At 41.9% G+C, this 15,293-nt stretch overlaps 1 long non-coding RNA gene across 2 annotated transcripts; it reads right to left on the reverse strand.

Moving 5' to 3' along the window:
• Nucleotides 1-12,869: 12,869 nt before the first annotated feature.
• On the reverse strand, nt 12,870-14,716 carry LOC107780980 (uncharacterized). Of its 2 annotated transcripts, XR_001646935.2 has the most exons (4): nt 14,302-14,716; nt 13,806-13,872; nt 13,575-13,651; nt 12,870-13,134 (listed from the first exon to the last, which is right to left on the reverse strand). It is a non-coding gene; the product is annotated as an uncharacterized LOC107780980 (long non-coding RNA). The 2 variants fall into 2 exon arrangements; XR_001646934.2 differs by lacking the exon at nt 14,302-14,716 and having other exon boundaries at nt 13,806-14,190.
• Nucleotides 14,717-15,293: the final 577 nt, after the last annotated feature.

Below are 15,293 nucleotides of genomic sequence, written 5' to 3' on the forward strand. Positions count from 1 at the left end.
AGTCCAAAGAAATTTTGTTATTAGAAAAGGAATTGCACTATGTTGCAGTATTTTTATTCTAAAGAGAATATTTGTTTATGATAAAACTTAATTGAAAATTGGTATAACAAGAAAAGAAAAGATTATTGGAAATGGATATTGAACGGACATTACTACTGTGACGATCCGACCAGTCGTCTCATGAGTTACCGCTCTGTTTTCCCTATTTCAGCTTCTTTATGCTTTGTTTACCTGTGTTATGTGATATCGGGTTGGTCGGATCGAATCCGGAATGATTTTGGTAAGGTTCGAGACACTTAATCTCTTTTAAGGAAACTTAAGTTGGAAAAGTTAACTGGACGTTGACTTATGTGTTAGAAGGCTCGGATGTGAGTTCTGATGGTTCGATTAGCTTGTGGAGGTGATTTGGGACTTAGGAGCGCGATCGGAATGAGTTTTGAAGGTTCAGAGTAGATTTAGGCTTGAATTGGCGAAGTTGATATTTTTGCTATTTCCGGTTGGTAGGCGAGATTTTGATCTAGGGGTCAGTGGAATTTTTAGAGTTTTAGTAGTTCCATTGTGTCATTTGGGATGTGTGTGCAAAAGTTCAGGTCATTCGGACGTGGTTTGGTTGGGTTTTTGATCAAAAGCGGAATTCGGAAAATTTTGGAAACTTAGGCTTGAATCCGATGTGTTTTGGTTGATTTGATATTGTTTTAGGTGTTTTGAAGATTTGTACAAGTTTGAATAAGGTTTTAGGATATGTTGGTGCCTTTGGTTAAGGTCACGGGGGCCTCGGGTGAGTTTCGAGGGGTTGAACGGATCATTTTTAAGTTAAGAAAGTTGTAGATTTTGGGTTTCAGCAGTTGCAAGCATTTTGGTCTTCGCGTTCGCGAGTGGACCCTCGCGTTCGCGAAGGGTCAGGAAGAGAGGCATCAGGTTTGGCCTTCGTGTTCACGAAAGGGGAGTCTTGCATTCGCGAAGGGCCGGAATAGTAAGCATCGCGTTTGCAAGAGGCTTGGTCGCATTCGCGTAGGTTGGTGAAGCTGAGGCATTGCGTTCGCGATGGTGGGGCCGCGTTTACGAAGAAGAGTTTTTGGTCAACGAAATTTTTGTGCTTCGCAAACCCGAGGCGTTGATCGCGCTCGCGAAGAAGGAATTTAGGTTTGGGCAAAAGGTTTAAAAGGTCGTCTTGTCAGCGAATGTGGGGTTATTTTCTTCTATTATTGGTTGTTATTGGAGATTTTTGAAGAGGATTGAAGAGGGATTAAAAAGGAATCACTTGGAGGTAAGATTCTTAGACTTAGAACTCGATTCTATTGTGAATTCCACCTAGAAAATCATGGAAATTAAGCCAAAAATTGAAGAACTAGGGCTTTGAAATTTAGACCTTTGATTGAGGATTTGAAGGACCATTTGAGGTCAGATTTTAGAACTTTTTTATATGTATGAACTCGTGGGGAGATAGGAAATCTATTAATGTAAAAATTATCAAATTCCGTGACGTGGGCCCCGGGGTCGGGTTTTGGTAATTTCGGGATTTATGTTGTGTTTTGATTAATTTTGCTTAGGATTCGTTCCCTTAGCATATTTTGATATCCTCGTTCTGATTTTGGATAGATTCAACGCGAGTGGAGGCCGATTCGAGGGGCAAAGGTCGCGAGCTAGAGATTTGACCAGTTCGAGGTGAGTAATGATTGTAAATGATGTTCGGAGGGTTTGAAACCCCGGATTGCACATCGTAGTACTATATTAAGGTGAGGCACACACTTAATGACGAGCGTGGGGTTGTGCACTATTGGGGATTGTGACTTGGCCCGTCCCGATTTCTTGATTTTACCGCGTATTTGACTGAAATCTATTTGTTATCATCATTATTTGGGCTGAATGCCATATTTGTGCCTTGTGCCAACTATTTGAACCCTTCGAGGATTTTTACTAGTATTTCCTCAATGTTTTGACTTTATACTTGAACTCAGTCATGTTATATTTCACTATTTTTCGTACTCAGCCATGTTTACTCTATTTTAACACTTACATGATCTTTTAAATGATATTTTTGGGTTGAGAATCATGTTTTACTATTGCCCGAGTGGCTTGTGAAGATTTTGACTGAGTAAGGCCGAGGGCCTATGTTGTGAAGAAACATTTGATACTGATTATGAGGCCGAGGGCCTAAGATATGTATGCCACGAGATGGCTTGATTGATGTGAGGTCGAGGGCCTAGTGATGATGTCACGAGGTGGCTTGATATTGCGCTTGGGTCGTAAGAGGCCCCTCCAAGAGTTTGTACACCCCCAGTGAGCGCGGGTACCTATTTTGATGTGAGATTGAGACCGAGGGGCTGGTATTGTTCTATGTGATTGCCCGAGGGGTTGGTATTGTTCTGAGATGTTACCCCAGGGGCAGATTTGTTAATACTATGCCCTAGGGGGAACCTTTATGTGTTTAGTTTTCATAATTGACTATCAATTACCTGCTTAATTATTGAAAAAGACTTTTTATGAAACTGTGTTTGAGTTAAAGAATTTTACCTATCTTTCACTGGCTTACTGTTTTAATTATTTTACTGCTTCATTATAGAATGCTTTGTGTCTTACGTGATTTCTTGCTTTCAGTATTTATTTACATTTGTTACTCACTGAGTTGGAGTACCCACTTTACTCTCTGCACCCCTGTGTGCAGATTTAGGCGTTGCGGATCCTGCTAGTGCGAGTTGAGAGCTCCCGGCAGATACCGGAGTCCATGAGGTAGCTGCTTGACTCCGCAGTACCGTGTTTCTCCTCCTTTATCATTTCTATCTCTTTTCAGACAATTGTACTAGCTTATAGACTTACCAGACTTGTATTATGACTTATAGATGCTCATGACTAGTGACACCCCGATATCGGGCTGTGTTGGGTTGTTCTTCTGCGTATTTATGATATTATCTGCTACTTTGAACTATTTTTATCATGTTTCGACTGTTTCTCAAATGTTTAATCGTTAATAAATTGTAAAATGAGAAGTGTTGACTGGCCTTGTCTTCATTTGAGGCGCCATCACGACCGGGTCTGGGTTTAAGGCCGTGACAAGTTGGTATCAGAACCTAGGTTACATAGGTATTACGAGTCATGAGCAGGTTTAGTAGAGTCCCGCGGATCGATACGAAGACGTTTGTATTTATCCTCGAGAAGCTACAGAACCTTTTAGAAAAACTTCATATTCTTGAAATTCTTGTCGTGTGAATTTGTTGATCCGATTACTAAACTTTTGTTATTCTATTCTCTCACAGATGGCGAGAACACGCGCTACCGGTCAGGATGGACAACCACCCGTGCCACCAGCTGTGGCCACCAGAGGCCAAGGACACGATCGTTGTCGTGGTAGAGGCAAAGCAGTGAGGGCAGCACCTGTAGATCCACCAGCTGCCCCAGTTCAGGACCACGTCCCAGTTATGGGCACTCCAACAGCACCAACTCAGCATCAGCTGTGCCCATTGTGATTCAGGGTCTTAAGGAGGCCTTGGCTCAGATCTTATCAGTTTGCACTGGCCTAGCTCAGGTGGTTTCAGCCACTACAGCTGTAGCTATTTCTCAGGCCGGGGGAGGCAATCAGACTCCCGCCGCTCGCACACCTGAGCAGGTCGTGTAGGGACTTCACACGCCGGGGGCATATCCAGCCCAGCCAGTTGCAGCTGCTCAGGACTATGTAACTCCTGCTATGCCGGAGGATGAGCAGCGTAGGTTGGAGAGGTTTGGTAGATTGCAGCCTCCGACCTTCAGTTGTGGCAGAGGGCGAGGATGCGCCAGGTTTCTTAGATAAGTGCTAGAGGATGCTTCGTACAACGGGTATTCTGGAGACCAGCGGGGTCGATTTCACTACTTATCAATTTTCGAGAGCTGCCTTTACTTGGTGGGAGGCTTTTGAGAGCCGTAGGCCTGTTGGTGTAGCACCCTTTACCTGGTAGTAGTTCTCTGTTCTCTTTCTGGAGAAGTATGTGCCTCAGTCCCGTAGAGAGGAGCTGCGTAGGGAGTTTGAGTGGTTGCGTTAGGGAGAGATGACGGTGATGCAGTACGAGATGAGGTTCTCCAAGTTAGCTCGTCATGCTATTTGGATGGTTCCGACAGATAGAGAGAGGATTAAGAGGTTTGTTGATGGCCTCACTTATCAACTTCGTATTCTCATGACCAGGGAGAGGGTGATTGGTGCTACTTTCGAGGAGGTTGTGGATATTGCCCGTGAGATTGAGTCTGTTCGTCTCCAGGAGCGTGAAGAGAGGGATGCCAAGAGGCCTCGAGGATCTGGTAGTTACAGTGGTACTCCTTCGAGAGGTCAGTTTCAGTACGGAGAGGCCGTCCATTCAGGCATGCTCAGTCAGCTCGCGTAGGTTATTGTGGGCCGTCATCGGGTCATGGTTCTCACAGTTCTCATCAGGGCCAGTCATCATTTAGTGCCCTTCCAGCTCAGAGTTCGTCTTGTGCTTCATTGGTCCAAGGCTCTTCTATGCCTAGTATATCTACTAGTCACTCCGGTCCGAGGGGTTCCCTTTAGTCCCCTTCTCCAACACCTGGGAGTTGTTATGAGTGTGGTGAGATGGGTCATATGTGGAGGCAGTGCCCTCACCGTCTTGCGAGTTCATCTCAGTAGAGGGGTCAATCATCAACTTCAGTGCCAGTTACTTCAACTCCACCCACCCACCCAGCTAGGGGTAGAGGTCAGTCAGCTAGGGGTCGCCCTAGAGGGGGAGGTCGATCAGGTGGCGGTCAGTCCCATTTCTATGCACTTCCCGGTAGACCCGATGTTATTGCTTCAGATGTTGTCATTACAAGTATTGTTTCAGTCTGCCATAGAGATGCCTTTGTATTATTTGATCCCGATTCCACCTTTTCTTATGTAATCATACTTTGCTCATTATTTGGGTACGCCCCGTGAGTTTTTAGCTTCACCTGTTCATGTATCTACCTAGTGGGCGATACTGTTGTTGTAGACCGTGTGTACCGATCGTGTGTGGTGACTATTGGGGGTTTAGAGACCCGTGTGGATCTTTTATAATTATGTATGATGGATTTTGATGTCATTTTGGGCATGGATTGGCTATCTCCATATTGTGCTATTCTGGACTGTCATGCTAAAACAATCACATTGGCTATACCGGGTGTGCCGCGGATTGAGTGGCGAGGTGTGACGAATTATGTTCCCAGTAGAGTTATCTCATTCTTGAAATCCCAGCGTATGGTTTGGAAGGGTTGTCTTTCGTATCTAGCCTTTGTGAGAGATGTGGGTGCTGAGACTCCCAGTATTGATTTTGTTCCAGTTGTGAGGGATTTTCCCGATGTGTTTCCTGCAAACCTTCCGGGCATGCCACCGGACAGGGATATTGATTTTGGTATTGACCTGGTGCCAGGCACTCAGCGCATTTCTATTCCTCCGTATCATATGGCATCAGCGAAGTTGAAGGAATTAAAAGAACAGCTTCAGGAACTCCTTGATAAAGGGTTCATTTGGCCTAGTGTGTCACCCTGGGGTGCGCCAATTCTATTTGTGAAAAAGAAGGATCGCACTATGCAAATGTGCATTAATTATAGGCAATTAAACAAAGTAACAATTAAGAACAAGTATCCTTTGCCTCGCATTGATGATTTATTCGACCAGCTTCAAAGAGCGAGAGTGTTCTCCAAGATTGATCTCCGTTCAGGTTATCACCAGTTGAAGATCAGGGACTCAGATATTCTTAAGATAGCTTTCAGGACCCGATACAGTCATTATGAGTTCTTGGTAATATCTTTTGGGCTGACCAATGCCCCAGCAACGTTCATGCATTTAATGAACAGTGTGTTCCAGCCTTATCTTGACTCATTTGTCATAGTCTTCATTGATGATATTCTGGTGTATTCGCGTAGTCAGGAGGAGCACGTGGAGCATTTGAGAGTTGTGTTATAGAGATTGAGGGAGGAGAAACTTTATGCAAAATTCTTCAAGTGTGAGTTTTGGCTTAGTTTAGTGGCTTTCTTGGGGCACATGGTGTCTAGTAAGGGTATTCAAGTTGATCCAAAGAAGATAGAGGCGGTACAGAGTTGGCCCAGACCGTCCTCAGCCACAGAGATTCGCAGCTTTCTTGGTTTGGCGGGTTATTATTGCCAGTTTGTTCAGGGATTCTTATCTATCGCATCACCCTTGACCAAGTTGACTCAGAAAGGTGCTTCATTTGTATGGTCGGACGTATGTGAGGAGAGCTTTCAGAAGCTCAAGACAACTTTAACCATAGCTCTAGTGTTAGTTTTTCCATCAGCTTCAGGTTCATATACCGTGTATTGTGATGCTTCGAGAGTTGGAATTGGTTGTGTATTGATGTACGAGGGTAGAGTTATTGCTTATGCTTCTCGTCAATTGAAGCCCTATGAGAATAACTACCCCGTTCATGACTTAGAGTTGGTTGCCATCGTTCACGTGTTGAACATTTGGAGGCATTACTTGTATGGTGTGTCTTGTGAGGTATTTATTGATCATCGCAGCCTCCAGCACTTGTTCAAATAGAAGGATCTCAATTTGAGGCAGCGGAGTTGGTTGGAGTTTCTTAAGGATTATAATATCACTATATTATACCATCCGAGAAAGGCCAATGTGGTGGCCGATGCCTTGAGCCTAAAGGCGGCGAGTATGGAGAGCTTGGCATATATTCCAGTTAGGAAGAGACCTCTTGCAGTTGATGTTCAGGCCTTGGCCAATCGGTTCGTGAGATTAGATGTTTAGGAGCCTAGTCTGGTATTGGCTTGTATGGTTTCTCGGTACTTTTTATATGATCGCATCAGAGAGCATCAGTATAATGATCCGCATTTGCTTGTCCTTAAGGACAGAGTTTAGCATGATGATGCCAGAGATGTGACCATTGGTGATGATGGGGTGTTGAGGATGTAGGGCCAGATTTGTGTGCCCAATGTGGATGGGCTTCGGGAGTTGATTCTGGAGGAGGCCCATAGCTCGTGGTATTCCATTCATCCGAGTGCCGCGAAGATATATCAGGATCTGAGACAGCATTATTGGTGGAGAAGAATGAAGAAAGACACTGTGGGATTTGTAGCTCGGTGTCTCAATTGTCAGCAGGTGAAATATGAGCATCAAAGACCGGATGGCTTGCTTCAGCAAATGGATATTCCCGAGTGGAAGTGGGAGAGGATCACTATGGACTTTGTTGTTGGGATTCCACGTACTTTGAGAAAGTTCGATGCTATTTGGGTGATTGTGGATCGGTTGACCTAGTCCGCACACTTCATTCCTATATGTACCACCTGTTCTTTAGAGCGGTTGGCAGAGATCTATATCCGGGAGATTGTTCGTTTGCATGGTGTCCCAGTTTCCATCATTTCAGATAGGAGCACTCAGTTTACATCGTAGTTTTGGAGGTCTGTGTAGCGAGAGTTGGGTACTCAGGTTGACTTGAGCACAACTTTTCACCTTCAGACGGACAGGCAGTTCAAGCGCACTATTCAGATATTGAAGGACAAGATGGGTGCTTGTGTCATTGATTTTGGAGGGTCATGGGATCAGTTTCTACCGCTTGCAGAGTTTGCTTATAACAACAACTACTGGTCGAGTATTCAAATGGCTCCATATGAGTCTTTGTATGGGAGGCGGTGTAGATCTCCCGTTGGTTGGTTCGAGCCCAATGAGGATAGGCTATTGGGGATAGACTTGGTGCAGGATGCCTTAGAAAAGGTGAAGGTGATTCAGGAGAGGCTTCGTATAGCGCAGTTGAAGAAAAAGAGTTATGCTGGCAGGAAGGTTCGAGATGTGTCCTACATGGTTGGTTAAAAGGTTCTGTTGAAGGTTTTTCCCATGAAGGGTGTTATGAGATTTGGAAAGAAAGGTAAATTGAGTCCTTAGTTCATTGGGCCTTTTGAGGTGCTTCGGAGGAGTGGGGAGGTGGTTTATGAGCTTGCTTTGCCACCCAGCTTATCGAGTGTGCATCCAGTATTTCATATTCTATGCTCCTGAAGTATATTGGGGATCCGTCTCATGTTCTGGATTCCAGCACGGTTCAGTTGGGTGATGATTTGACTTATGATGTGGAGCCAGTAGCTATTATGGGTCGTCAGGTTCAAAAGTTGAGGTCAAAGGATATAGCTTCAGTGAAAGTGCAATGGAGAGGTCGGCCCGTGGAGGAAGCTACTTGGGAAACCGAGCGGGAGATGTAGAGAAGATATCCTCACCTGTTTGAGGCTTCAGGTATGTTTCTTGATTCGTTCGCAGACGAACATTTGTTTAAGTTGGGGAGGAAGTGACGACCCGGTCAGTCGTCTCATGAGTTACTACTCCGTTTTCCCTATTTCAGCTTCTTTATGCTTTGTTTATATATGTTATGTGATATTGGGTTGGTTGGATTGAATTCGGAATGATTTTGGTAAGGTTTGAGACACTTAGTCTCTTTTAAGGAAACTTAAGTTGGAAAAGTCAACCAGACGTTGACTAATGTGTTAGAAGACGCGGATGTGAGTTCCGATGGTTCGGTTAGCTTCGGGAGGTTATTTGGGACTTAGGAGCGCGATCGGAATGAGTTTTGGAGGTTCGGAGTAGATTTAGGCTTGAATTGGTGAAGTTGATATTTTGGCAATTTTCGGTTGGTAGGCGAGATTTTGATCTAGGGGTCGGAATGGAATTTCGAGAGTTTTAGTAGTTCCATTGTGTCATTTGGGATGTTTGTGCAAAATTGTAGGTCATTCGGATGTGGTTTGGTTAGGTTTTTGACAAAAGCAGAATTCGGAGGATTTTGGAACTTAGGCTTAAATCCGATGTGTTTTGGTTGATTTGATGTTGTTTGAGGTGTTTTGAAGATTTGTACAAGTTTGAATAAGGTTTTAGGATATGTTGGTGCCTTTGGTTGAGGTCCTGGGGGCCTCGGGTGAGTTTTGAGGGGTTGAACGGATCATTTTTAAGTTAAGAAAATTGCAGATTTTGGGTTTCAGCAATTGCAGGCATTTTGGTCTTCGCGTTCGCGAAGAGTCAGGAAGGGAGGCGTTAGGTTTGGCCTTCGCGTTCACGAAGGGGAGTCCCGCATTCGCAAAGGGCTGGAGTAGTAAGCATCGCGTTCGCGAGAGGCTTGGTCGCGTTCGCGTAGGTTGGTGAGGCTGAGGCATCGCGTTCGCGATGGTGGTGGTCGCATTCGCGAAGAAGAGTTTTTGGTCAACGGAATTTTTGTTCTTCGCGAATGCGTGGCTTTGACCGCATTCGCGAAGAAGGAATTTACGCCTGGGCAGAAGGTTTAAAAGGTTGTCTTGTCCGCGAATATGAGGTTATTTTCTTCCATTGTTGGCCGTTTTTGGAGCTTTTTGAAGGGGATTGAAGAGGGATTCAAGGGGAATCACTTGGAGGTAAGATTCTTGGACTTAAAACTCAATTCTAATGTGAATTCCACCTAGAAAATCATGGAAATTAAACCAAAAATTGAAGAACTAGGGCTTGGAAATTTAGATCTTTGATTGAGGATTTGAAGGACCATTTAAGGTCGGATTTCAGAAATTTTGATATGTATGAACTCATGGGGAGATAAAGAATCTATTGATGTAAAAATTATCGAATTCCGAGACATGAACCCGGGGATTGGGTTTTTGTAATTTCGGGATTTGTGTCGTATTTTGATTATTTTCACTTGGGCTTCGTTCCCTTAGCATATTTTGACGTCCTCGTTCTAATTTTGGATAGATTTGATGTGAGTGGAGGCCGATTCGAGGGGCAAAGGCGTCGCGAGCTAGAGATTTGACCGGTTCGAGGTGAGTAATGATTGTAAATGATGTTCTAAGTGTTTGAAACCCCGGTTTGCACATCCTAGTGCTATATTGAGGTGAGGTACACACTTAATGACGAGCGTGGGTCGTGCACTATTGGGGATTGTGACTTGGTCCGTCCCGATTGATGATTTTACCGCATATTTGACTGAAATCTATTTGTTACCATCATTATTTGGGCTGAATGCCATATTTGGGCCTTGTGCCAACTATTTGAATCCTTCGGAAATTTTTACTGGTATTTCCTCACTGTTTTGACTTTATACTTGAACTCAATCATGTTATATTTCTCTGTTTTTCGTACTCAACCATGTTTACTCTGTTTTAACACTTACATGATCTTTTAAATGATATTTTGGGCTGAGAAACATGTTTTACTACTGCCCGGGTGGCTTGTGAGGATTTTGATTGAGTTAGACCGAGGGCCTATGTTTTGAGGAAACATTTGATATTGATTATGAGGTCGAGGGCCTGAGATATGTACGCCACGAGGTGGCTTGATTGATGTGAGACCGAGGTCATAGTGATGATGCCACGAGGTGGCTTGATATTGCACTTGGGCCGTAAGGGGTCCCTTCAGGAGTCTGTACACCCCCAGTGAGCGTTGGTACCCATTGTGATGTGAGATTGAGCCCGAGGGGCTGGTATTGTTCTATGTGATTGCCCGAGGGGCTGGTACTGTTCTGAGATGTTGCCCGAGGGGCGGATTTGTTGATATTGTGCCCGAGGGGTGAACCTTTATGTGTTTACTTTTCATAATTGATTGTGAATTACCTGCTTAATTATTAAAAAAGGCTTTTCATGAAACTGCATTTGAGTTAAAGAATTTTACCTATCTTTCACTGGCTTACTATTTTAATTGTTTTACTGCTTCATTATAGAATGCTTTGTGCCGTACGTGATTTCTTGCTTTCAGTATTTATTTACATTTGTTACTCACTGAGTTGGAGTACCCACTTTACTCCCTGCACCCCTGTGTGCAGATTTAGGCGTTGCGGATCCTGCTAGTGCGAGTTGAGAGCTCCCGGCAGATACCAGAGTCCATGAGGTAGCTGCTTGACTCCGCAGTCCCGTGTTTCTCCTCCTTTATCATTTCTATCTCTTTTCAGACATTTGTACTAGCTTATAGACTTACCAGACTTGTATTATGACTTATAGATGCTCATGACTAGTGACACCCCGATATCGAGCTGTGTTGGGTTGTTCTTCCACGTATTTATGATATTATCTGCTACTTTGAACTATTTTTATCATGTTTCGATTGCTTCTCAAATGCTTAATCGTTAATAAATTGGAAAATGGGAAGTGTCGGCTGGCCTTGTCTTCACGAGAGGCGCCATCACGACCGGGTCCGGGTTTAGGGTCGTGACAACTACTCTCTCGTTATCTATTAACAGATGATGCTAAAATAAATTGTTGATTTAAGTTGACTTGGCAAAGTTTCTTAGTCAGATTTCCTTCAACTTTTCTCCATTTGTCTATTATTTCTTAATTATTTAAGAATTGCATAATTCTTTGTTTATTTTATTATTTCAGGATCAAATTAGTTCACTTATCTAGAAACTACATATAAATTCAACTGTACCATTTTACATGTAAACAGTTTAGTGCCCACCGTGGGGCCTAAACAGTCGTGCAACTAAATTGATCCTTGCCTTTTTTTTTACTAACGTATTTTAACTATTTTGTCTTCGAAAAAACTCATAAGAAATGGCAGATAACACTGTTAATGACACACACAACCCCAAGATTCGAGGAAATCAGCCTCATTTCGAGGACTTAATCAGTGACACCCACAACGAGGGGAATGGCGTCATACCGGTGCATGATAGGAAATATCCTCGACATGTTCGGGAGAAAACTCTCGATGATGCTGATGAGGAACATGTTGTTGATGTGGTAAGGGTCTTGCAAGAGCAGTAGATGATCATTCTAGGCCACCTCACGCGACAGGATTAGGTTATGACGGAGTTGAAGCAGACGCTGTCAAGGGCCTTGAACAACGCAAATAGACGAGATCCAATTCCTCCCGGTGTTCCCGCAAACCAAACAGCGTAGAGGGTTGACAACAACACTCCTCGGGGTGAAGTTGGCTCCGATGAGGCTGGGGGAAGCGGATCCGGCCTCAATACATCCTTTTAAGAATGAACTTTTACGATTTATGACCAAACTGACCAAACCCTGGGTGCGCCACCAGTGCTAGAAGACCCAGATTCAAAGAAGTATACTCAATTGCCATACAAGCTAAGTGCGACACCAAAATTAATACCCAAGCGGTTCAAAATGCTTGAAGTGCCAAAGTATGACGGAACTTTAGACCCTCAGGAACATATTACCACCTACACAACAGCAGTGAAGGGAAATGATTTAACTCCTCATGAAATTGAATCTGTGTTGCTAAAGAAATTTGGAGAAACTCTCACAAGGAGAGCCTTGACGTGGTATTCATTATTACCCGGGCATTCCATAGATTCCTTTGAAATGCTCGCAGACTCACTACAAAAAAAACATTGTAATAATAGCGGTTACTTTAGCGGGTTACGACGGGTTTAAACCGCCGCTATAAGCATTAGTGGCGGTTTCACGAAACGCCGAAATTACGTCCGCCAAAATGTTATTATGGCGGTTTTCGATTGAATGCCAGAATTGAACCCTCCATAAAATGGTGGTGTACAACCGCCACAATTGTCTCTTTAAAAGTCAGTTTGCACCCGCCATAATTGTTGTCCATTTGTAATTAATTATTACAATTTTTGTTCATTACATATATTTATCCTTTCAATTGCATGAAAGCTTGTCTATTACTTGTAGCAGTTTTGACACAAATATAAGAGAACGATTACTTATATAAAACACATTTTGTACATAAAAACCATAAGAACTTCAGAATTGCACCATCAAATGCATTAAAATTCATGGAGTAATATTTTACATCAATTCAACATAACGGAAAAAACAGTAATGAATCCTAGAAATACATTCAATGAACACTCAATCCGCATAGTTATTTCCATAGAGTGATCTTCTTAGGCTGCTAGATGACGTGATGCAATTTTCTATATCTTGTGCCAATAGAAGTAACAATTGATAAGTAACCAAAACTCAATCATGATTGATACACAGGATGGTAGTAACTAATAGGTATAACGTAACTACATTTTCACAAATGGTGAAATTTTCTTTAATACAACTAAATATATTAGACTCTCTTTGCTCTCATAATTGCACACATAGCACATGAAAATCAAAGCCTTCAATAAACAAACCAAACCAAAATAGGAGAAAGGTGATATAGTTATCCTTTGAGTTAAAACGCAATGAGACTCGAGAAACTTATGCACACTGTGCAGCCTTGCTCCACTTGCAATATCCGAGCTGCATACGCAGCATTATCTGCAGATTGGACCAAGCTTCAATTAACACTCAATTTCCATTCGTACAACATGTTCTCATCCACACATGATTTATGGTGTCCCTAGTTTACAGATAAAAAACTAATTATCAAGAGAACAATCACTCAAGCAAACCCCAAATCAATTAAAAGATTATCCACATATAGGTAATTGAAAAGAGAAATCGATTATGATCCTCTTCGCAATCAATCCCCAAAACTGATATCACTTAACAATTAATAAATATTGAGACTAATAATCAATAGATAACACCATTTCCAACAATTGATTTTTTCAGTGACGCATGTTATCGAACAGTCTGTGCGCATCAAATCATCATATTCTATTTGAGAGATTTGAGGGTTAGACTACTCCCCTAATTACAGCAAGAAGAGAGCGATCCATGGCTTGAGCTAGTTGAGAGAGAAGTAATACAATTACCTAAGAAATATTGTTATCATCAATAGTTCTGAGGCATTCAATGAATTTTCTTGCTGATTTATTCAAGTTCTTCATTCCTGCACCATAATAGTTTAAGCTAGTGATGAATATAAACTCGCAATAAGACAAACATATATTCCTTTTACAGTTTCCAAAGATCGACGAAAATAACAATTGGACCAGTCACAAGGTCACATATATCTCACTTAATTTAATAGTTAGCCAACATACCATACTCCTTGCACATCCAGAATAGTTGTGCTTGTATCAATGCACTTTTTGGCTACCCCTGTATAACCTGAGTAAGGATAGTAAAGTGGTAGATCAAACAAGCAAAAGATTACCTTCTATTAGAATGTTGTATGCCCCTTTATAACCAGATCCGTTAAGGTAAAAAATTAAATCTCACAAAAACATCCATATCATTTTGATCTCACATAATTTTGTCGGGTATAAAAAGAGAAAATCCAAGACAAAATGCAAAAGCAACAAAATGGAAGATGACAGACTAACAGAATATATCCTAAGGAAATTAAGAACCAAAATAACAACTGGTGTAAAAATATGTTAAGGTACATTGATGGTGTAAAAATTCATTGCACTGTCAGTATATATATTTTATATTGTTGTTAAATTACTAATTTTACTTATAATGAACAATAATTATTTGTAGGTGACCTGATAGTATAAATTAAAAAGTTACCTAAAATGAATGATTTCTACTTACCTTTTGACCCCAGGCAGTACCGAATTCATATCCACAGCTTTCAATTTGTTGTGCTTCCTCAATGAAACTTGAGAGGGAATCAGAATTAACTTGCTCAATATTATTTGATCCTGCTGAAAGAGTTTGAGCAACTGATGCTAATAACTTCTTTGATTTATCATAAGTTTTCGGTAAATAATCATCCCTCAATTCTCCTAATTATCATGAAACAAGTTTAATGTTAAGCAACTGTAAAATGAACTCTTTGAAAATTCTCAACAACAACAATAAGACCTTTAATAGCAAAAATCTACTACGGGGCGGATGGATAGTTTTTGGCTCTATAGCAAAATTCCCACCAGGAATTAAGTTTTCTATAGAATAAAGGTTATCCGACCGTTCACAAGTACAAACCATTAAAAGATTTTTAGATAGTCTTTTGCTCGATATCATAAATTTCTAAGGGGAAGCGAAGTTTGTTACCGAGCATAAGATTGTCTAGCAATTCATTAATGGAGTCCTCAAAGGTACAAGACTTCTAGTGTTCCAATTCGTATTCTTCACATTCGAACACTGGGAGGGAGGGGGGAATAAAATGAGGACACAACAACAATGACTGCCACATCGACCGGGAAACAAAAAACCGAAAACATAATTGCATCATCGGGGTAGGGGACTGCGCGGCCAACCCCATAGAAACAAGTTGTACAAGATAGCCACAAGAAATGGCAATTCCTTTTCAGTATAGCAAATGCTTATGTACTTTTGAAAATAGAAGGAATTAAATGAAATGAAATCCTTTTGCTTTTATCTTGTTTCTTGTTTGAACGATGAATTAACTTTGTCATTTGAAAGTTAAACAAGTACTTCAAATGCTAGTGCCGTAATGAACAGGAGACGTCCTCTTCAATAGCACCATAAACATAAGAGGGCCCTATCTTATGAAAACTCTCGCGTTAAAGTGTTGGTTTCGAAAGATTTTATGCTCGGAATCAAAATACCCGAGGACTTAT

The sequence above is a fragment of the Nicotiana tabacum genome, chromosome 10 (assembly GCF_000715075.1).
Source record: "Nicotiana tabacum cultivar K326 chromosome 10, ASM71507v2, whole genome shotgun sequence".
NCBI lineage: Eukaryota > Viridiplantae > Streptophyta > Magnoliopsida > Solanales > Solanaceae > Nicotiana > Nicotiana tabacum.